Source organism: Podarcis erhardii, assembly GCF_964252035.2.
Source record: "Podarcis erhardii genome assembly, chromosome: 8".
In the NCBI taxonomy this organism is placed as follows: Eukaryota; Metazoa; Chordata; class Lepidosauria; order Squamata; family Lacertidae; genus Podarcis; species Podarcis erhardii.
The window spans coordinates 51,444,036-51,466,896 of NC_138499.1; the positions used below are offsets into that span (position 1 = coordinate 51,444,036).

General features: G+C 40.4%; 1 protein-coding gene and 1 long non-coding RNA gene across 7 annotated transcripts in view; one reads left to right on the forward strand and one right to left on the reverse strand.

Moving 5' to 3' along the window:
* Window positions 1-22,861, forward strand: part of LDLRAD4 (low density lipoprotein receptor class A domain containing 4) — a 279,034-nt gene that overhangs the window by 70,564 nt on the left and 185,609 nt on the right. The window contains exon 3 of one of the 5 annotated variants that reach the window (XM_081875129.1): window positions 15,237-15,301. The exons of the other annotated variants lie outside the window; for them this stretch is intronic. The gene's annotated coding sequence lies outside the window, so the exon portion shown is untranslated. The remainder of the gene's footprint in view (window positions 1-15,236; window positions 15,302-22,861) is intronic. 5 annotated transcript variants of the gene reach the window in all.
* On the reverse strand, window positions 1,992-14,925 carry LOC309349315. 2 transcript variants are annotated; one of them, XR_014159839.1, is made up of 3 exons: window positions 14,847-14,925; window positions 3,195-3,320; window positions 1,992-3,101 (listed from the first exon to the last, which is right to left on the reverse strand). It is a non-coding gene; the product is annotated as an uncharacterized lncRNA (long non-coding RNA). The 2 variants fall into 2 exon arrangements; XR_014159840.1 differs by lacking the exon at window positions 14,847-14,925 and adding an exon at window positions 10,157-10,257.

The following is a 22,861-nucleotide window of genomic DNA, read 5'->3' on the forward strand; positions in this document are numbered from 1 at the left end:
CAACAACAACAACAACAACAACACCACAGTGGTACCTCTGGTTACGTACTTAATTCGTTCCGGAGGTCTGTTCTTAACCTGAAACTGTTCTTAACCTGAAGCATCACTTTAGCTAATGGGGCCTCCTGCTGCTGCCACGCTGCCGCCGCCTGATTTCTGTTCTCATCCTGAAGCAAAGTTCTTAACCCGAGGTACTATTTCTGGGTTAGGGGAGTCTGTAACCTGAAGCGTATGTAACCCAAGGTACCACTGTATTTATTTATTTATTTATTTATTTATTTATTTATTTATTTATTTATTTCCCGCCCATCTGGCTGGGTTGCCCCAGCCACTCTGGGCGGCTTCCAACAAAATATTAAAATACTATAGTCTGTTAAACATTAAAAGCTTCCCTAAACAGGGCTGCCTTCAGATGTCTTCTAAAAGTCTTTTTCTCTTTGACATCTGGTGGGAGGGCGTTCCACAGGGTGGGTGCAACTACCGAGAAGGCCCTCTACCTGGTTCCCTGTAACTTGGCTTCTCACAGCAAGCCCTCGGCGCTGGAATTGGTATTGAATGCAGGAACACAAAGTTGTAGGAGTGTGAGGTTGTTTAAGAACATGGTCACTTTGTCCATCTTACACATGCATGCTTAATCAAAATAAAGGACTATAGCAGATTGAATTAATGACACATAACATAGTGAGCATTCTTGTAGGCATTATGACCTTCCTCCAGCTTCCAAACAGCAGCAGTAAATGGCTAATGTTTATCAAAGTTGTAGAAGAACACCTGTAATTCATAAAACATACTTTATAAGACCATCAGTGACTGTAGATGGATTTTATGTAAAATAAACTTTCCTGGAAATTTTGGTGTTCAGACCACAATTCTGCACATATGTTAGCATAATAGAATTTTTGAATGGGAAGGTACTTCGGTGGTAATGTAGTCTGACCATCACCACCCTGCTCCATGTAGGAAATCCTAGACAGATAACTCTCCAGTCTTTGCATAAATTTATCCAGCGAAGAGAGAGAGAGCCATCTACTACCCAGGGCAGTCTGTTCTATGGTCAACAAGCAAATGTTCTGCTAACGTTGAGCCAAAATCTGCTTCCTTGAAATTTTCACCTATCACACATAGTGTTTATCATAAACTGCATATATTTGTGTCTATTTTAAAACAATGAACTTCCAGCTTGGCTAAGATTAAAAGAGTCAGGAGTTTGGACATTACCCCCCACCCCCACCCCAAATGAATGAATGAATGAGATCCTTCTGCCATATCACAAACTGCTTTTGAAAGACCCCCCTTTTTTTTCTTCTTCAAAAGGGGTTTGTGTGTGACTTTGGATGAACTGCTGTTTGAAAAACAGAATCACAAAGCTTCTTTAGACAAGTGTAACTAGTTATGTGGTTCTTTGGATCTTGGCCAAATTGCATCCTCTCATTTTAGTTCATTGGGTTGAATAACGTTCATTATGTAGATTCATTATCCTTCTATATGTAACAATAGCATATCTAAATGGTCCACTTATGATTTTTGCAACTTGTTCAGATATGAACATTCTAGCTTGCTTGAATTGGTATCTGGGATCATGTTCCCAGAATTGTCTTTGAACACATTGCACAGGTAACACATTAGGACAAAATGTTTTCATTTGTGTGGGTTCTTTGTAATCATTCCAAAAGCCATCCCATGGATGCAATATGCTGTGTTGGATCTGGACAAGACTCTGACTGCCATCCTGGGCAAATTAATAGAAACTGTACTTACAAGCAGATTGGTTGAGCTTATGGAGAAATATGATATATTGGGGAAAGGGTGCTATTAGTTTTCTTAAATGTAACTCATACCTTGTATGGTGCTGTGGTCTAAACCACTGAGCCTCTTGGGCTTGCCGGTCGGAAGGTTGATGGTTTGAATCCCCATGATGGAGTGAGCTCCCGTTGCTCTGTCCCAGCTCCTGCCAACCTAGCAGTTTGAAAGCATTGCAATGCAAGTAGATAAATAGGTACCACTGCGGCAGGAAGATAAACAGTGTTTCCGTGTGTTCTGGTTTCCATCACGGTGTCCCATTGCGCCAGAAGCGGTTTAGTCATGTTGGCCACATGACCCGGAAAGCTGTCCGTGGACAAACGCCGGCTCCCTCGGCCTGAAAGTGAGATGAGCGCTGCAACCGCATAGTCGCCTTTGACTGGACTTAACTGTCCAGGGGTCTTTTACCTTTTTACCTTTTGATTGTTGGAAGAACATAAAAAGTATCATGCTGTATTAGACCAAGATTCATATAGTTGAACATTCCTCTATACCTGTTCCATTCTGATTTTGATCCGCATCTCTTTCCTGCTTTCTATTAGCTGGATTCTAGGAAAGGGGTGGCCACCAAGCAATTTCAAATGGCCCTGGAAGACTTCAACAGTTTTGTAATATGGCAGCTACTTTGAGATCTTGTATAGAATGTCCTGGGAGATTGAAGTGTTCACCTACTGGTTTCTCTGTCTTGTGATTCCTACGCCAAAGGATAAATGGACATAAATCTGACATCAGGAATTTCAGAAATAGACTGGAAAGAGAAGTTGCTGAATTGCAACTTATTACCAAATTTAAAACCATGGAGAGACCTGGTCTGAATAGAGACATTGGATTCTTATCTCATTATACGTGATAATGCTATTTTTAGCCATCTCACCCCTTGCTTTTTCCTGTAAGACCAATTGCAGTCGTTAACAGTCGTCAACAGGTTTACCACACCTATCAGGCAATCACCCATTCCCACCACCCTTCTGAGTAATACCCCTCCCCACCCTCTCACTATATATAAGGGTCTGGTGACTTCTGTTTCAGTATATCTGAAGAAGTGTGCATGCACACGAAAGCTCATACCAATATCAAACTTAGTTAGTCTCTAAGGTGCTACTGGAAGGAATTTTTAAATTTTGTTTCGAGTATGGCAGTCCAACATGGCTACCTACCTGTAATCAGAGCTTACGTCAATTTGGGTTTTTCGCAGATTGCCATTGCTCCTGTTGAGCTTTAGAGAGTGGGTTTTCATAGGGAAAGCTCTGGAGCGGGGGGCGGGGGCATTCAGACATGAAGCTTTAAAGTGCAGACCGTGCCTGGAAAGAGCAGAGGAAAAGTAAGTATGAATAAACCCTAAAAGATCTCTTAGCAGAAATAAGAACCGTTTTGGAATCTCTGAAGCTGACCACCTAAAGATGCTGGAGAATGCCGATGAAAACAGAAAAAGGAGCAGAAATTGTTGGTGTTCACTTGTTCATCCCATCTCACAAACAAAAATCAATCTGCTCATATTTGCTGTCGCTGCTTCTTTCAGTCTGCAAGTGATACAAAATTGATTACATTTCCCTCCATTTGTGTTGTATTTCCTCTGCATAAAAACAAATGGGGTGGAATAACATGACAACATAATGTAATTTGTGAAATTAATTACAGTGGTACCTCAGGTTATATACGCTTCAGGTTACAGATGCTTCAGGTTACAGACTCCGCTAACCCAGAAATAGTGCTTCAGGTTAAGAACAGTTTCAGGTTAAGAACGGACCTCCGGAACGAATTAAGTACTTAACCTGAGGTACCACTGTAGATGAATTACATAAATCTTTTGGTCTACAACTGCCATCATCATTCATCATGGTTAATTATTATTATTATTACATTTATATCCCAGCTTTACTACAAGGAGCTCAAGGTGGAAACATGGTTATCCCTTCCCCATTTTATCCTCACAACAACCCTGTGAGTTAGGCTAGGCTGAGAAACAGTGACTGGCTCAAGGCTACCCAGTGAACTTCATGGCTAAATAGGGATTTGAATCCTGGCCTCCCAAGTCCTTGTCCAACCTTCTAACCACTACAAGTGAATGGATACACAATTCTGTTGACGTTGAACCCTTCAACCCAGTGGTTCCAGTATTTTTGCTTTTCAGGGGCATTCAATATGGCACTGCAGAAAGCAATGCATGCCAAAACAAGGCTGTGGCATCCAGCTATTTCTGGACCAGGCTGGTAATTAGCATGCCATTGGTAATTCCCTGCTGTCTCAAGCACTGTGCTTGGTTCCTTATTCCAATACAGAGTGTTGGGAGACGGGGTTTATCTTGTTTGGAAATGTGGCTTTGTCAAGACCTCCAAAATGTCACTGTGAGATTAATCGCTTTCCCAGCAAAAGTTCAACAGACCTGGTATTTCCATTGCAATTGTTGATTTTAAGTAGGGTGCTCTTTGGAGCAAAGCTGCAGCTTGATAGACTGGAGCTTAATGATACTTCATTTCAAAGAAGGATGTGCTATCACCTAGAGCAGGAACGACTGATATGGTGTTGGGGGAGAAGGTGATTAAGGAGCAAAGACTCTTGTTTCATTAAAGGATCTTGCACTTTTCTTATCTGTTTCTAGCTTTAGCTTCCTATTTTTGTCTCTCTAGACAGATGTTCCAGTTAATAAATCTGCCTTCACAGAGGTGATTTTTATTTTATTTATTTATTTTTTACTTAGCCCAGTAGAGTTTCTATTAACCCCAAGTATTTTCTCTTTGCTCGGTGACTGAAAGAGCTCTGGTGCAGCTAAGCGCACCACAGCTGTTTCATGTTCTATGTATTTCTCCACAAAAATGCCAGTGGGGGGTGGGGGGGAATGCCAGTTCATAATTTCTAGCAATAAAACCAGGGGAAAAGTAAAGTATTTGAGTAGGAATAAAATATCTAGGTGTCTGTTTTGATATTAGCTAGTGGGGAAAATTCTCCCCTTTAACACCCAGCCTACATTTTAACTGGATATGAATGGTCACACTCCTCCACATATTTGCAGTCATGTGGAGTGGGAGACCTGGGACACCTGCCCGGGACTCCCTCAGCAGTCCCCCTGCCCCACCATCCATGGGTTTGGGAAACATCTGCAAAGGGAAGCCTGCCGCACACACATAGGCTCACCCTGTTATTTGGAGTCCTGACCAGTGACTGAGGTGGAATCCAGACACACATATAAAACAGCTTTGAAAATGCTTTTTCTAAAAAAAGTTTTAAAAAATACATTGAATTTTCCATAAGGCTCACCATCACCATCTAGTGTCACATTGTATATTGCACTTAAACCACACTTAAAACTTTTTATTTGCAGCTGTATAGCTGACTCCTGAGAGAGCCTATGACAGAAGTAGCCAGCACAATGTTCTGAAGATGTTGTTGAACTATCAACCCCAGCCATTGGACATACTGGCTGGGGCACATGGCACTCAGAGTCAACAATGCATGAAGTCAACATTGGCATATGTGCCTCCAGCAAGCTTCAGTGCATGGATGACCAGAGGGTGGGAGCTAGTGGGAGGTACCATTGCAGGAGCTGGCCATGCAATGACAATTTGTAACCTGTGCAAAGCCAAGTTTGGCAGCAGCTGTTAAGGTGCTGCTATGGGAAACTTGGGGTTATGGCATGGATAAATAACTCTGGTGAATCCAGAGGAAACTAACATTCACTGCTAAGGTAGCCATACGTTCGGAATTTCCTCGACATAGCTGGTATTCAGCCCTTGTAAACTGTCCGGGCCCATGTTGGCAGTGTAGATTTTCACAAGTTTTATTAAAAATAGCTCACAATCTCTCTCTTTTTTTGGGGGGGGGGAGATTTTGCAAAAAAAGCTCTGGATTTTTACTTTTTGAAATATGGCAACCCTTTTCACTGTACCTGTGGCGATTACTGAAAATTAGAGGGGGGGTACACATCTCTGTTATTTGTACCTTTTGTACAGTGGCAGTAAAAGCAACAGGGAATGTGAATTTTCAAGGGGTTAAGAAGTCTCTCTCCTACTTCGAATTGGAGCCTAAGTGTTTCCGTTTTGTAAAGCAAAAAGACATCTGGAATTAGAACTTAACAAGCACACTATTTCCTTATTTCTTCCCTGGGTAAACTGGGAAGCGCTATATACTCATGTCTCTACAAATATAGTTGTCATTGGTAACACAGGGAGATGACTGCCTCTTTCAAAATGGTGCCAAGGTGCATCTATGCTGGGATGCAGTGCGTTGTGATAGGCCGGAGTGGAAGAATTGCTACCAATACACAAACACACACCCTGCCCAGGAACCCAGCCTCCCTTTCTGGGAAGTGGGTACAAAAGGGACAATTAATTTATAGTAGCACCTTCACAGGCCACTAAAACCTGTTGCAGTGAAGAAAAAAATAATCTCTTCTAATCACCCTGACCTCTGAGGAATGGCAGAACTGAGGAGCATTTAACCAAGAAGCTTTCCCAATGGAATTTCTCCTTACTTTCTTTCTGGTATATATAATGCACCGATTTACTAATATTGTAATTTCCCCAGTATTCTGCCCCTATAAAAATTAGTATGTAGAATTCTTAAGAGTTGTGGATGGAGGATGAGGGATAATGTATTTTATGGTGCTGTAAGCAGTGCTTTTTTCTGGGGGGATGCAGGGGGATGCATACCCCGAAACATTTTGTGAATCTAAGTTTGGCCTCATTGAGGGGCAGTTTTTCAGTAGGAAAATGAGAGTACCCCTGAATATTTATTTCAGAAAAAAAACACTGGCTGTAAGTATAAGGCTCCCATCATATGTGTATAAGGTTCATATCATATTTATATATTATAATCTTTTTATTTTATTTTATTTTTTTAATCACTGATTCAATCACTATCAACAGAAATTTTATCTCCATGAATTAGAAATGAAATAAGCCTGTAACTTCTTATATTGTGTTGTTGTCAATACTTGCTCTTCCAGGATCACCAACAAAGAGAAAAAACTACAGGATATGTACATATTTTGTCTGAGAGAAGCCCTCTATTTCCTGTGTTTGCATACACAAACATATCCTGCAACAATTTAAAGTTGTAAAGAGGCCAAACACTTAGTGAGGCTCTTGTGAACCAGATGATAGAGTTCATCAGTCAGAGGTGCAATGTGGCAAGGGTTTCCTTCTGTCTTGAGTGTTGGAATGTACCATTGTTTGTATTCTAAAAATGCTTATTATTTAGGTACGGTACTTGTTTTCCCCCCATCTTAAGCTTTAAATTCTTTTTTGTTTCCTTTTTGCACTAGAGAAAAACTTAATAGAGAATTAATATGCCTTTGTTTAGAGGTATCCTGCCCCACCCTGCATCAGTTGTAATTGGATCAACAGATCTTCAAAATACACTAAGATCCAATGGGCAGAGATTAGTGGACAGTTTTTGAACCTAAGAGACTTGTATTTTGAATCCTTAATGGGAAACTTTGGACAAGCTTTGAACAAGCAACTATCCCTTACAGTCAATTTCCTGTCAGCAAAATGGGAAAATTTGGTCCAGAGAATTGAGTAAAGGTCTGTGATAGCATTCCGTTCCTGAAACTTAGCTGGTGCAGGGCTCTCCATGATCTGGATTAGCAACCCATCTGTGCACCATTTGGTAGGAGTGTACCATATAAATCATAACAACCACCAAGATCTGGCAAAAGGAAGTCAGGAGTTGAATTGTTATATTACTGGACTTTGCAAAGAAAAGCAGTGATCATCCAACACCCGCTGCCCAAAAATATGTTTAAATATGTTTTCATTAGTTCATTGTAACTCATATAGGTTGGAATTGTATGTCGCTCCATGGAAAACATGGAGGTTAATAGCAACGAAACATGCACATGCAAAGGCATCCCTCTTCTCCCATTTATCTTCTCAAAAACCTTCTTTTTTAGAATTGTGTAGTAGCATTAAGAATGACTTTCCTCACTGTCCAAAAATCTTTCAACTGTTGCAGAGTCTGATAATGCCACATATAAGGAAAGCAAGCATGAACGAGCAATTCTGTCATATGTTTCTGCTTAGCATATTATTTTGTAATGCACCTTTTAATTTTTTCCTCCTTTTCCTGGATCAGGTATTGGCTTTCAGACTGTTCTATTTCTCTTTATAGTTTTGAGTTTTCTTCAAACAGGCAAAGTTGCTGCAGTTTCTTCAGTTTCTTGTAAAAGAATTCAATGGAATTGTAACTTTTACATTATGAGCTGTTGATTTCATATCTGATAACCAGAAATGTCATTTTGGCCCAGCACAGTTTGAAGTGCTGCATTTTGTTTTGACAGGAACTTTTGATTTTAACATTACAATGGCAAAAACATAAGGATAGCTAGAAGTAAGAAATATTTGAAGGGAGTGTTGTTTTGCCAATGACACATTGAAGGGAATGGCCATGGAAGTCAAGCACTGATGTCAAACAGCATGAGTTTTGACACAAGGTTTGAATAATGAAGGTCTTTCAATTTGCCTAGCCTACCCCTTTGAATGGATTTTTTAAGTTTGATTGATTTTTTAAGACTTTCATGTGGATCTGTCCCAAGGCCTGCCTAACCAACTTGTATCCTTTTCCTGCTGGCTAGGAATGGAGGAGAAATTTTGTTTGGTGTGCATTTAAAGCCAAATCTATCAAACTCACAACTTCCAAAACAGCATGAAAACCAAAACATAGCTATCCTTTGAATTTTTCACTTTTCTGCAATTTTGCAATTCCTTTATCCAAACAATAGTTTATAAAAATGCATATATTAGGGGATATTGTGCAAAGAAATGGAGGTATGGGTAAAAAATGCATACATGCATTATACTGGATAAAACTGTATGCAAAAAAAATGTGAACATTAGTCCAAACTGCATTTAAAATGTGTTTATTAAGAAAAAATCACACTAAAATGCTGATGAATTTTCATGAGGATTTTTAAAAAAGCAGAATGCAGCAAAATGTGGAGAGCTGATTTAAGATGGAAAAAAATGAGAAACTGAGAAAGCCAGATCGACAGATATTTCCATCTCTGCTGCTAGTCTCTGCTAGCATTCCAGCTGCTGTCACTTTGACTACCTATGTTCCAAAACACAGACCATCCTTTATTAAGGCTACATAAAATAAATCAAATATTCTTGTTTTTACCCTTCAAAATCCTTGAAGATCCTTGTGTTGTCTTATAGCAGTGAGTTGAGAACCATCAGATGCATAGTTTGACATTACTATATTGCACTGAGCTCTTATGAAATCACTTAATTTGTTATTTTATATGACAGTATCGTTGTAGGAATAGTTAATGTCTTTTAGGTTGCAGTCCTTTGCAATTAGTTGGGAGTGAGTCTGAGTAGAACACAGCAGGACTTGTTCCACAATATCAACATTTTAAAGAGTGGGGGCATTATTTCCAAGCTATGTATTTAAGAATGGGGCTGTTTCATCAATGACCAGCTAAAACAGCTCAGAAGACATTATTTCCCTCTGTGGAAAAGAATGTCCCAAGGATGATTGTTTAGAAAAGGGGTCTCAGAAACGTACGCACTACTTGAACAGAGTAGCCACATTCAACTCTTTGACTGAGGCCGGACACTAATTGGGGCAACACTCTCCCAGCACCTCACCCTTATTCTCTGAACCAAAACCCCCTTCCTTGTGGAGTGGTCAAGGCAACAGAGTGGGAGTGGCTGACCTGTGGCCTTCCAAAGGGAGTTGGACCCCAAATTCTATCATACTTGACCATTGGGCATGCCTGAATAAGGTAAATGGGAGTGCAGCAGCATCAAGAGGTCACAGATTCTCAGCCCTGCAATAGTGTGCCTATAAAGGCCTTCACGCTAGTTAAATCTCATAATCCCTGGCACATAGATTTCACCTGGTCCTTTTGAAGTGAAGCTTCTTCTTTTTGTTTAAAGTCTCTCTTTTTTTGCAAGTTGAATTTACAGTTGTTTTTGCTTGTGTCCTTTCCACAGGATGCCTGTTAGCCTGGGCTGACAGTGTGGTTTGTACATGAGATGCATTCAATTTTTTGGATCAGTGACCTGTATCCCCTTTGTTGATATCTTATGTAAGAGGATATATGATTCTTACTGATGTGTCATAAAGTGTCTCACCCTTTTGCCTTTTAGAGTCTTAAGATACGAAGGAGAGAGGTTATTCTTTGATTGAAATGATGAACGTGTCTTAAAAGCATGTGCATATGTCTCACCATTCCAACCTCCACCTCTTTCGCACTGCTTTCTAGATAATTAGGAAAGGTTTTCTGAAGTTCTTTCTAGCACAGCACTGTCACTGCACATGTCTGTATACTTGTAAATGCCAGTAGGTTTGAATCACAGCAAATTCTTTATTTTGGCTTAGCTGTAGGTAGTAAATTTAAATTGCAAGTTACCTTGATGTGAAGCAGTGTGGGTGAGAATCTGTTGCACTTGTACTCCCTGGGGTTGTTTCATTGAAGTTAGCCGAGTTTACACTAGGGAGATCATCAACTTTGTGACTCAGTTCTGTTTGGGAAGTGAATCAGTGTGAGTTTATATAATATTTAATAGGACTTTGATAATATCCTGTAGGCCTTGCTGAATGAAGACATCAGGAGATTCTGGAAATGTTCTTATTGTTCAGCCATTTTGATAATCTCTCTTTGAATCATCCATCATTGCTTTGTTTTCTGTCAGTTGTGACTTCAAATTCATATAACCTTTGCTTATGAATGTAGAGAAACTCTAGCACTTTTTCTGATCTAAGTACCATGTGTGTTAAGGAAGGATAAAGTGTTATAAGCTGAATTAATCCAACTCATCACATAGGAAGCTGCCATTCTCCAGGTCAGACTATTAGTACATGTAAGTGCAGTATTCTCTACTCTGACTGTCAGCTGCTCTCTAGGTAAAGTTATTTCACACCACCTATTTCTTGGGTTTTTTTTATCTAGAGCTGCCAGCAATTGAAGCCGGGACCATCTGAATGTGGTCTACCACTGAGCTATGATTACCTGGAATCTTCACTGTGGCAGCTGCAGACAGATGGTCCATCTTCAAGATGCATGGAAAAATGGGGCACAATAGAGGGCCTAGAGAGAAGGGGGAGCAGGTTAGTTTGCAACCCTGTCTACCATCTCAGGATTGAGTCTACTCTTTAGAGCACTGCAGTTGGTTGTGCAGAGAAACATACAATACGTACGCTATATACAGGAGTACCTGCAGTCTGTACTTTGCCTTGGAGAGGGTTCCAGCCCCTGACTGGTTTTTAAAATCAAGTATAAAGTAAAACACATAAACACCTGTACTGTCAGCTGCTCTTTGGCCTCTGTGTTGTGTGGTTTTAGCACTGCTGTTTAACATGGAATCCTAGAAATGTAGCATACCATTTGAACTCAGTTTTGATGACTGAGGGTAAAGGTAAAGGGACCCCTGACCGTTAGGTCCAGTTGTGGACGACTCTTGGGTTGCGGCGCTCATCTCACTTTATTGACAGAGGGAGCTGGTGTACAGCTTCCGGTTTGTGTGGCCAGCATGACTAAGCCACTTCTGGCGAACCAAAGCAGCGCACGGAAATGCCGGTTACCTTCCCGCCGGAGCGGTACCTATTTATTTACTTGCACTGAATGCTTTTGAACTACTAGGTTGGCAGGTTGACAAGGTTGACTGAGGGGTAGGGCTGTGTAATAAACCACCATATCATTGAATACCCAGCAAGGCCCTCTGCCACCGCAGATATATATAGTGATATATCATGATATTTAACTGGTGCTATATTGTGATGTTGAAAACCAGATACTGCCCATCCCTACTGAGGGGTCTAAACATAAAATAAACCTTCTGATACCTTCTGTAAATCTTTCAAGATCCTGTGCTCTTTAACAGTACTGGGTCTAGAGCAGGGGTCACCAGCCTTTTTCAGCCGTGGGCTGGTCCACCATCCCTCAGACCATGTGGTGGGCAGGACTATATTTTTTTGGGGGGGGGGGGATGGACAAATTCCTATGCCCCATAAATAACCCAGAGATGCATTTTAAATAAAAGGACACATTCTACTCATGTAAAAACACCAGGCAGGCCCCACAAATAACCCAGAGATGCATTTTAAATAAAAGGACACATTATACCCATGTAAAAACACGCTGATTCCTGGACCAGCCACGGGCCAGATTGAGAAGGCAATTGGGCTGCATCCGGCCCCCAGGCCTTTGATTGCCTACCCCTGGTCTAGAGGCTCACAGCATGAAGCATCTGATAACAAATAAATAAATGGAGTTGTGGGTCACACGGCAAACACTTCTGGATATTAGGGAGAACTTGAGTGGGACTCTTTCCCTTTTTACTTTAAGGTCGCTCCAACAATAAAAAGCCCTTTCAGACCAGAGCATTCTTTCTCTAGATATATGCTAATGCACTGTGAAAGTGCTCATCATGCCTGGATGGGCCCTGCTGATAAACTACTGCCTGGAGATCTTTCCAAGTGCTAATGTGTCAAAGTGCCTCCAAGCACAGGGTGAACATTATTAGTGCTTTCTAAAGGTCGTGTCTGCTGAAGTTAGCTTGTACACTCTGTGGGGGAGAATGATATTCTCGCTTTTAAAGAGATTTTTTTGTTTTGTTTTGCAGGGGGCGGGATATTGGAAAAGCCAGGGACTAATAGGAAAAATCAATATAGTTGAAAAAGTGTCTCTTACTTGTACATAATTGCAGAAAAGCAAACATTACAGTTTAGAGTTGGCTGATTGCGAGCATGTTTTTTAAGAGTTAGCACTGTTACTTAATTAGTAGGTTTGATGCGCCGGAGCTTTAAAAGAGCTTTAAGACTTTGAAAAGCTTAATGACCCCTAAAAGCCATTTGTACCCTTCCCCCTCCCCCTTTTTCATCATCCTTTGCCATCCTTACTATCATGTAATTGGAGAGAATAATTGAATAATTTTAAAATGTTGTTTGGATTAGATTCAGCTCTACTGAAACATAAAGATATATTGAGATGCACTATGATTCAAGCTAAAGAAACTAGTTAGAACTGTTTCAATCCTTTGTTAGGTATAACCTTTAAATTGAAAAATATTTCTTCAATAGCAGTCAAAATTACTGAATAAATATTTGTCATGAGACGCTAATAGTTGCTCACTTTGAGAGGATGGGCATGTTTAAATATTGTAAAATAAAGTATGGCACATTTCACTTTTTATCTGCTGGTGCATTTGCATCAGGATACTACTGGTCTGTCTGGTTGCTTGCAGGGTTCCAAAGTGCATGAAGCTGTTGAGTCATCTCATTGCTTGCTTGTGGAAACATTCATTTTGACCTCAGTCTTGCAACCGAGTTGATATATTCTATAGGTGGCACTGTCGTCTAAACCACTGAGCCTCTTGGGCTTGCCGATCAGAAGGTCGGCGGTTCGAATCCCTGTGATGGAGTGAGCTCCCGTTGCTCTGTCCCAGCTCCTGCCAGTCTAGCAGTTTGAAAGCATGCCAATGCAAGTAGATAAATAGGTATCACTGCGGCAGGAAGGTAAATGGCGTTTCCATGCACTCTGGCTTGTCACAGTGTCCCATTGCTCCAGAAGCGGTTTAGTCATGTTGGCCACATGACCCGGAAAACTATCTGTGGACAAACGTCAGCTCCCTCAGCCTGAAAGTGAGATGAGTGCCGCAACCCCATGGTTGCCTTTGACTGGACTTAACTGTTCAGGGGTCCTTTATCTTTTTTTACCTTACCTTATTCTATAGGCAGATTTAAAAGACCAGACTAGACTTACTAGTGCAGGTTTTAGCAGGAGTGAATGAACTAGATGGGGAACATGGAACAGTTTTTGTTTAGTATGGTGATTTAAATATGTTTTCTAGATAAAATAGAAATAAATGTATGCTGTGTTCAGAATTGCTTGGCTATCATCACAACAACCGTGTGATGTAGTTTAGGCTGAGAGACAGGCCCTGGTCACCCAGTGAAATTCATTATGGAGTGAGAATTTGAACTGTGGTTTCTCTTACCCTAGTCTGACACCCTAACCATTACACCACACTGGCGTTCTAAAATCATGGATGCTGCTGCTGCTGTTTATTTACTGAAAATATATCCACACCAAAGTATATAAGAGAATGAGGTTTAAGAAAGATTTACATGGAGGAAATTCTTGTCCTATTTGTCTTTCATTTTCTTTTTTATTCACAAGCGAAGCTGTGTGACATTACAATTACCTTTTTTAAAAAAAGAAACAGAATGCTTTTATGAAGCTTGGTCTTCATCATAATTATCTAATTGCTTCTTTAAATGGATGCCTCTGGTCAAAAGGTGTATTCAACCAATATTAATGGACATATTTAATTGCTGTTCACCCTCCCTTCAATGACAGTCATAATCTCTTTTATTGTTTTCGATTTAGCAAGTTGACCCTGTTTTAATGTGCACTGTTATGAAATTAAGCTTTCAGACACATCATTTGATTACACTTCATAGTATGTGTTTGCCATCTTCATAGATTATGGCTTATATCAGAGAGAAATAGCTGTTGTTTTCTCCATATATGCTATATGTTAGTGGCAGTTGAATTTTTACTTTTTTGTGGATACAATTTGTACTTGAAGTCTTGATTGTTACTGTTTGTCATTGCTGCTGCTTTTTCTGATAAATGCTCAAGATGATTGTTCACACTATTTCAAAAACAATAACACATTACAATAAGAATTTAGAACAATGCTATTCCATAGCATACAAAAGGAAGAGCTCAGATGAGTGCTTTAAGTAGTCTGTTCATGAGACTGTTTAAAAGTGTGATGAAAATAAACAAGTTTTAAGAAGCATGTTCCTTAGACATACAGCGCAGATCCCAGGAATGATTTGAAGGAACATAATGCTACTATCCTGCTGAACATAAGCAGTCTGTTTAAGCATCTAGATTGGATACCTCCTAAAAGCTCCTGCATAAACTCTCTTCAGCCTCTCTCACGGAAGAAATATAGGATAGATGTGTTGATAAATAATATAAATACCTTGCCAGTGTTACTTTTTCAGCTTGTTCAGTTTGTTTTTACAGCCCAATCCTAAATGTAGTTAGCTGAAAGTAAATTCCACTGAATTCAATGATACTTAATTACCTAATAAGTCTGCCTTCTGATGAAGTTGTCATTTCTTCCTTTTTTCACTGAATATTTCTCTTGTGCTTGAGTCAATTCCTAGAAGAAGGAAGAAAAGCAAAGTCCAGTTTTGAGTTGTGGTAGCTTTCCCTCTATGCCTAACAAGCATTTCTCCCTAAATATTATGATTTTAGTAGTAAAGGAAATGCAGTAACTATTGTGACAGTGTTCTGCTGAAAAGAATAGAAGTCAGGTAATACATTTGGAAGACAATATGCTTTTAAATAATTGTAGCTAAAACAAACTAGAATGTTTTCCTACTGCTATATATTTCTTTCTTTATTTCACTATTATGTTTAACTTCATGAGAATCCTAAGACTGAAATTGCATTGATCAAATGTTCATTTCAGGAAAGCAGCTATGGAACAATGAATTGATTGCCACTTAACAGTTGTGGTTACAGCAAATTTAGAAGGTCAGTGCCCAGAATAGTGGTGGTGGTGATGATAGTTGGTTTAATTTAACGTAATGGACACTTACCTATATTTGTTGAAAAATGGAGCATATAACGTGTGTTGAAACCGGATTATTTAGTCTAAATAAGGGGGTTTGGCCTGGATGTTATGGAGTGTTGTTGCTGTTACAGTCAGTAGTTGCCTGAACATGTGAAGATGGAAACTGCACCAGAATTGTGGATTCACCAGTACAATTCACTTAAAAGCTTATTTATGGTCATGTAAGCTCTGCCCACAGAGTTCCTTGATCCCTGGGCTGCTCTTCAATTCTTTATATTGTTAAGAGTTTGACGGAGAGGAAGTAGGCTGTATCCTGCAACTGTTAAAATACAGTGGTATTACCTCGAGTTACAATACCTCGAGTTACAAACGCCTCAGGTTACAAATGCCTCAGGTTACAAACTCTGCTAACCTGGAAGAGTTACCTCGAGTTGAGAACTTTGCCCCAGGATGAGAATGTAAATGGTGTGCCTGCGGTGCAGCGGCAGCAAGAGGCCCCATTAGCGAAAGCACACCTCAGGTTAAGAACAGTTTCAGGTTAAGAACGGACCTCCGGAATGAATTAAGTTTGTAACTAGAGGTACCACTGTATAGGCCAGGCTAGCTTCCTATGTTGAGGTGATCACGTAGGTGATGCGCCATTAAGACAACAAAGGAAAGGGGGTTCGCCCTCAACTCAGAGATATTTAGAAGGACAAAGCGTGAGTTTAGAGTTGAAAGTACTCACTGATGTTGTCAGCATTGTGAAGTTTTCATGTTTCCTCATGCCTTCTGTTTATGGAATGTGCCGAATCAAAATTATCTGAAAGCGGCCAGACATGCTCCCAAATTACTTTCTTGGAACTGTGTCCAAGGATGACTTGTTATAGAAATTCTTGGCCATCGAAAGAAAACTAAAGTACACTTTCTGCCTCTGTTTTGTAAGTTTTGGCAGAGTTTAGGAGAGTATAAAGGGATTTTTTATCATTTGTTTGTTTACTTGGTAAAGATGAGAGTTCATTGCCATTTCATGGAGGGTATTGATTTGCTTCTAGAGACTTTGAAGGTTTGCTTTTCTGCTTTGGAGAATGTTCCTGAAGTTGTGGATGTTGTGCTTTTATATATATATATAAAAATACACATACTGTTTTTTGCTGTTGTTTCTTAAGCATGGAAATTTTAGTGCATATTTAAAGCATTTCCCTTATTTGTATTTTGTTTAAACTGAAATTAGCAGCATTTAAACTTACAATCCTCCTGATAAACATGGTAGTAATTTTGAAAAAAGGTTTTACATGCTCATCATTACAGTGGTACCTCAGGTTAAGTACTTAATTCGTTCTGGATGTCCGTTCTTAACCTGAAACTGTTCTTAACCTGAAGCACCAATTTAGCTAAATGGGGCCTCCTGCTGCTGCTGTGCCGCCGGAGCATGATTTCTCTTCTCATCCTGAAGCAAAGTTCTTAACCCGAGACAATATTTCTGGGTTAGCATGTGTAACCTGAAGCGTATGTAACCTGAGGTACCACTGTATTAAGTTTTAATGCAGATGATGGAGCCATGCCTCCAAACTGATAAGAAACATTGTTCCCCAAATTTTGCATGTTAAATTTTATTTATTTTATGTTTTGTTGTTGGATCCATGCAGGCAGTTTTTTAAAGTCCATAGAAAATGCATGTAGATCCCCCCACCCCACTTCCATTAAAGAGGCCTCCACAGTCACTTACGGACTCAGTGTTAAGACTGCGTTCATGGAAGACAATCTTACTCAGCTGTGAGTGATCGTCAAAGAAGATGATCAGGACAGCCACAGGTGGGGAAAAACCTGGTTCTTTTACAAGCAGTGAGCACAAAAGTGCCAGAGGCAGAAGGTGTAGTCAAAACTAAGCTACTGGTCAGGAAGGAAGGCAAGGCATAACAATTTAGCAACGAGTTGTTCAGACTAATGACCTGGCTTGGCAACAAAGGTTTTACAGGAACTGATGTGTGCCAACTGGCTTAGGGAGTTAACTGACAGTATGAAGCTAGGAGAGATGGGAGGAGTCCTTTCAGGCTGGAACTGTAGTCCCTGTTCTACGTGGCACATGTGGTAAATTGCTGGAGACTAGCTGTTGAAGACTACGGTTTGAGACCCACCCCTGTGTCATGGACAACATTTGTTTATTTAGCTATAATTTATATGCCGTCCTTTGCACAACTCACAGGGCATTTTAGAATGTAAGTAAGTGCACAAGAATACATAATATTTGTAACCCACCCCCTTCATTATAAATGCCAAACAATAAATTGCCGAATGACAATAACTAACAGGCCTCAGGGACTTGAAAAGCTTTGGGCTAAGGTTCCTGTTTTAGTTATTTCCTTTTGAATCATGTATACCTATAAGATCTGGGAGCCATGTGAGAATTGGCTTCCCCTATTATACCTACAAATAGCAACCAGACTTTCAGTTAGGTACCTGTTAGCTTGTGAAGAATAAAAGCAAAGAGGAGCAGTGTTCGACTGTCACACACACAGCTTCAGAAGAAACTTCTATAAAAATCTGCAATAAAACTGGCTTCTCCCAGTGGTTACTCAGGAGAAAGTTGTTAGAGCAGGTTGGAGGTGGGGTTTAGTGCAAACCCTCCCAGTAACTGGCTTCATTTCTGTATTTCCATGTCTAAATCCTACTGTTTCCTGGAAATGTTAGTTTGGTGAAGCAGACTTGTGAATATTTTGGCATGTGTTGAGATAGTGACTCATCACAACCCAATTTTCAAATGCCTTACAAAATTATATTTGGTGACAGAGCATGGTGCTTATCCAGTGTGCCAAAATCTCCCGAAAAATCCATGTGTGGTGACTTGATCACACACAAATCAGTTGCGTGAATTCTTCACAAGTTGTTTTACAATCATTAGTTTGGAAGCAGGGCCTCAGAGATCAGCGCATTTGCCCTGATCTCTAGCCAAACGTTCATTGCCTTCTCTCTCAGCCTAATAGAACTGCCTGCATTGGTGCAGATGGCTGATATGGATCAGCAACCGAAAGCTCCTGAGTCAAACCTGAAGAAGTATCACCAATCTAGGAGTGCACGAGATTTAGAAAAAGGGACAGCAGCAGGAACACAGATTTAACTAACAAGCCACTGCAGGAACCGAGAAATGAAAAAGGGCCTTTGACCCTTACTTCTTTTTTCAACATGGCCCTCCAGACAAATGAGTTCCTGACCAGGGTTCTGAGACTTGCCGATTTCAAACCTTAAGTTGTTGTGATTGTCCTAAGCAGGTCAATAGCTGTGCTATGGAGTGATGTGATGTCAGCATTGCAGAGACATTGGCACAAGCGTACAGAATCCAGGGTGTGAATCTCTGGGACTTGTTGAGAAATGTTTTTGGCTGTGTGAATGGCAGGGCTTTAACTGTGGTTGATTTGACTGGCCTGCTTCTTATGCTTATTTTTTATGCTAGTAAACAGATGAGGAAATAGTACAGTACACTTTGTTTTATATGGAGGTCAAGGTACCATGTTTCTTGTGTGCCGTTTCCCTTGCTGTTGAAGCTTGACTTCCACTGTGTTTTTGTTATTATTTTATTTATCTTTTCATAAAATAAACATAGGGGTTTTGTTGGTTTTTTTTTTTTACATAACTTGTTCTGTACCTTAAGTGCATGTATTCCACACACCCACACCTGGAGCAAATCACTGTGATTGCCTCAGGTTTTCACATATTGGTACCATTTTTAATTTATTTTTTGCCCGATAGTGAATTGTAGTTGAAGTGCAAAGCCTGTGGGGGAGGTCACTTCAGCTGGAAAGGAAATAGATAATACTGTTTGAATTTACCGAAGGAACACATTGTTTTGCATTTAAAAATGATGGAGCCTGATTGCGTTTATGAACCCTTCCAGCTCTTGAGACTCTGTGTTCTAATCATGAGTTGCCAATGTTGATGGTAGTTCTGTTTCAAGCTTTTTACTGTGCTTCCATTAATGGGATGGTGTCTGCTCCTTCTGCTCTTCTGGCTTTGCACATTACGGTAAGTGTTTGTCATCATTCTCTGTCTTCTGTGTTCAGTGCCAAGTAAAGTGTTTTTTTGTCTCTCCAAGTTGGTGGCCCTGGTGGAACTGAATTGTCCACCTGGGAGAGAAAAATAAAACTAGCAATCTCCAGAGGCTTCTTTGATTTGCATGATGATATCAACTGAAGCTTGTTGGTGTATGTCTCCTACCTTTCTGCATGATTAGTCAACATGACTCCAATATATTTATTAGCCTTTCTCCATTACACTGACAGATTGAGAGCCCTGTATCCCACCTCCTTGCAGCAAGTCTCTTGTGCCTTTTAACAGGGATGCTAAGTCATTGTTAATTATCAAAACCTGGTTTCATTTCATTATTTGTTAAACCCATATATGTTGTGTTACTCATTTATGAAATATCCATTTTGTTACTTAAATTTATTTTATTGTGTCCTCACAGTATGGGATAGTGGCAGGGACACCTACTTCCACAGGTCTACAAAATGTGGTTTGAATACCATATACATTCAAATAGAAATGCCATATTGAGGGAAGATGGAGTGAAAATTAGAAATGGCTGGTTATTTCATACCAAGAGTGGAGCAGAGAGGCCCTTATTGGTGTAGATTCTGGGGAAATGTTCAGCTTCTTTCTCTCCTAGGTGAAGGTATCCTGATGCAAAGGACCACTTGGGCTCCTGTTGCCCTATGCATTTTTTTAAAAAAGTCTGAAAAACTGAGCCTTGTGACTTACCACAAACTACTTTTGAAACTCTTATCAGCTTCAAAATACAGTTTGCCATGTGGCATGGTGATGGCGGGGGTGGCTGCTATTAGAGAAAAACAAGTCTAAAGTCCCCCTGGGCTCACAGAACTAGCTTCATAGCTTTTTAGATCTTGTTTCTTTTGCAGTTGTTTTTTAGTTTAGCTCCAGGATGGCAGATCTGCACTTTTTGTAGATTTTCAGATACTTATCTAGCAGCATGAATAAGGAATAGAGACAGAATGATGCATAGTCATCATTGTGCAGCTGCACCATGTTAGGACAAATGCTTATTTAAATATTTTCTGCTTGTGTTGGAAACTGTTTTATGTGTTTCTGTCTAAAATAAGTTTGGCATTAAATATTTTATTTTAGACTAACTGTAGGGGATGGAGGGTAGGCAGAGAACTAATTTGGGGTAAATTTGGTCCTCATCCTTCACTTCAAATAGTTTCTGGTACATATATAAAAAAATTCCTTCCAGTAGCACCTTAAAGACCAACTAAGTTAGTTCTAGGTATGAGCTTTCGTGTGCATGCACACTTCTTCAGATAAGTGTGCATGCACACGAAAGCTCATACCTAGAACTAACTTAGTTGGTCTTTAAGGTGCTACTGGAAGGAATTTGTTTATTTTGTTTTGACTATGGCAGACCAACACGGCTACCTATCTGTAACTGGTACATATATGTTATCTTTTTCTGTAAGACCTACTGATGTTCATCAGTAGTGATGACAACAGTTGTCAGTCTTGCTTAGCAATGTTTAGGGAGCAAGTTCTCTTTGTTATCTAGATCTGATTAACCTTCTGGACCAGCATGTCTACTTACTGTAGCCCAAACATGTATGGTGTTGTTTTGCAGAGCTCACTCTGCCTTTTAATCTGATCTCCTCCTTGTTCAGCTGCCATTAAATTAAAATACACCTCCATGTTTATGCAATACGTGTTGTTCTACAGCAAAAGGTTTGTCTTCTAGTTTTTAAAGAAGGGTTTTCTTCAGCTATCTCAGTGGTGTATGTGAGGGAGTCCTTTGTGAAAGAGTTTGTTCATTTTTCTAAACTCATTGGAGGAATGCACACCCCCCCCCCCCCGTTCTCACTCATGCAGAAATGCAACTTGGATCGATGAAGCAATTCCAAGAGGGCTTCAGCATTGCTGGTGTGATACATCTATCTGAAGGCTCAACCAAAGTGGACTTGGCACTGGTCTGCAATAAATTTGGGTGTAGACAAATCATATCTGAAAGACTTAGTATGACAATTTTTCTAGATAAAGATTCTACTATTAACCCTCTTTGATGGACAAGGGACAGGAAACAATAGATCTAGGATACTAAATTACAGTTTGAAAGCAACAAATGGTGACTGGAACTTTTAATATATTTTTTTAAAAAATTTGCATTTCTCAACTTGGAAAGTTTTATAAAATAACTGTGTGCGTGTATGTTAAGAATCTAGCAAACATATCTTATCTTCCTGTGTCATCATCACGTCTCTCTTACATAACCCCATGATAAGTTACAGTATAGAATTTATGGCAAGATTCTGTTTGGAAACATTTTTTAAAAAATGAGTGTTCCCATCCAGATCCATCATAGGTTCTGTCCAAGCAGCTAGAAACTATAATACATAAAACTGTGCCTTCTCAAGTCAAGAAATGTGTTTTGTGCCTACTTAAGCAGGAACTCACCGGAACTCAGTTCCGACACCTCTCACTTGGGTGCCGTTGCTATTATAAGAGAACAAGGAAAGCAGTCATGGTGAGTTCCAGAAAGACTCTCCTCCCTGAAAGAGAGGGGAGTGGTTGTGGGCGGGAGCCCGAACACCGCTCCTAGCAGGGGGCGTTGTCCCCTGCCTCCAGCTCACCTGGCTGGCACTCACGCCCCCCCCCGGTGGCCGTCCAACCAGGTGCCATGGGGGAGGCGTGTTCAGCAGCCTTTATGCTGCAGTGCCAGCCTCTCTCCCCGGCCTCATTTCTCTTCGTCGTCCTGTGCGAGTCACCCACCCTCCACTCCCTTTGAGTTAGGGCTTAGGTCATTGGCCTTGCTATGGACCTTAGGTTGGTCGCCCCGGTTGCCCGGGGGGCCTGGTAGGAGTTTTTCCATTGGTATTAGGCTTTTTGGTTTTTTCGCCTACCTCGTAGCAATCGTCACAACTTTTTGTGGTATTGGTGGGTAGGTTAGGCATTGGAATAATGTGTTGTGGTGTGTCGAAGTGCTAGGTGTGGCCATCGCCTATGCCTTCAATTTCTAGGGGTATTCCGTTAAAGGAATCTGGCGGTCGTGTATTCCGTCCGAAGCCTGCTTGGCGGGAGGCCATGGCACGACCCTCGGTGACATCAGCCTATAGTTGGATTAGCATCAACAGGTGATGAACCCCTGGTGAATAAACCCACTTGTTTTGCGATCCAATGCCTAAGCCAATACCTTTTCATTGCTGTAATCAATAAAGTCGTGGCCTTTTCTAGCCCATTAACCTTATATCATGTGTCCCTGTGTCTTCATTTCACTTCGCCGGGGTTCGGGTCCTCGAACCACAACCTCTTTTTCTAGAAAAACACTGTCCATAAGTATTTACAAATTATTATTTTGGTTGAGGTGAAGAGGGAAGGAAGGAGACCTTCAGATGCTCAAAAGATAATTCAAACAGTTCTTCTTCAAAGGCACTCTTAGCAACCATTTTCAGTCCTGGTCTCTTCCCAGTTAATGTTATATTCAGTGACATTTTAGCTTGTGTACCTGAAGTAATCTTTCCTCCCCCCCCCCCTTGCGTTTGGCA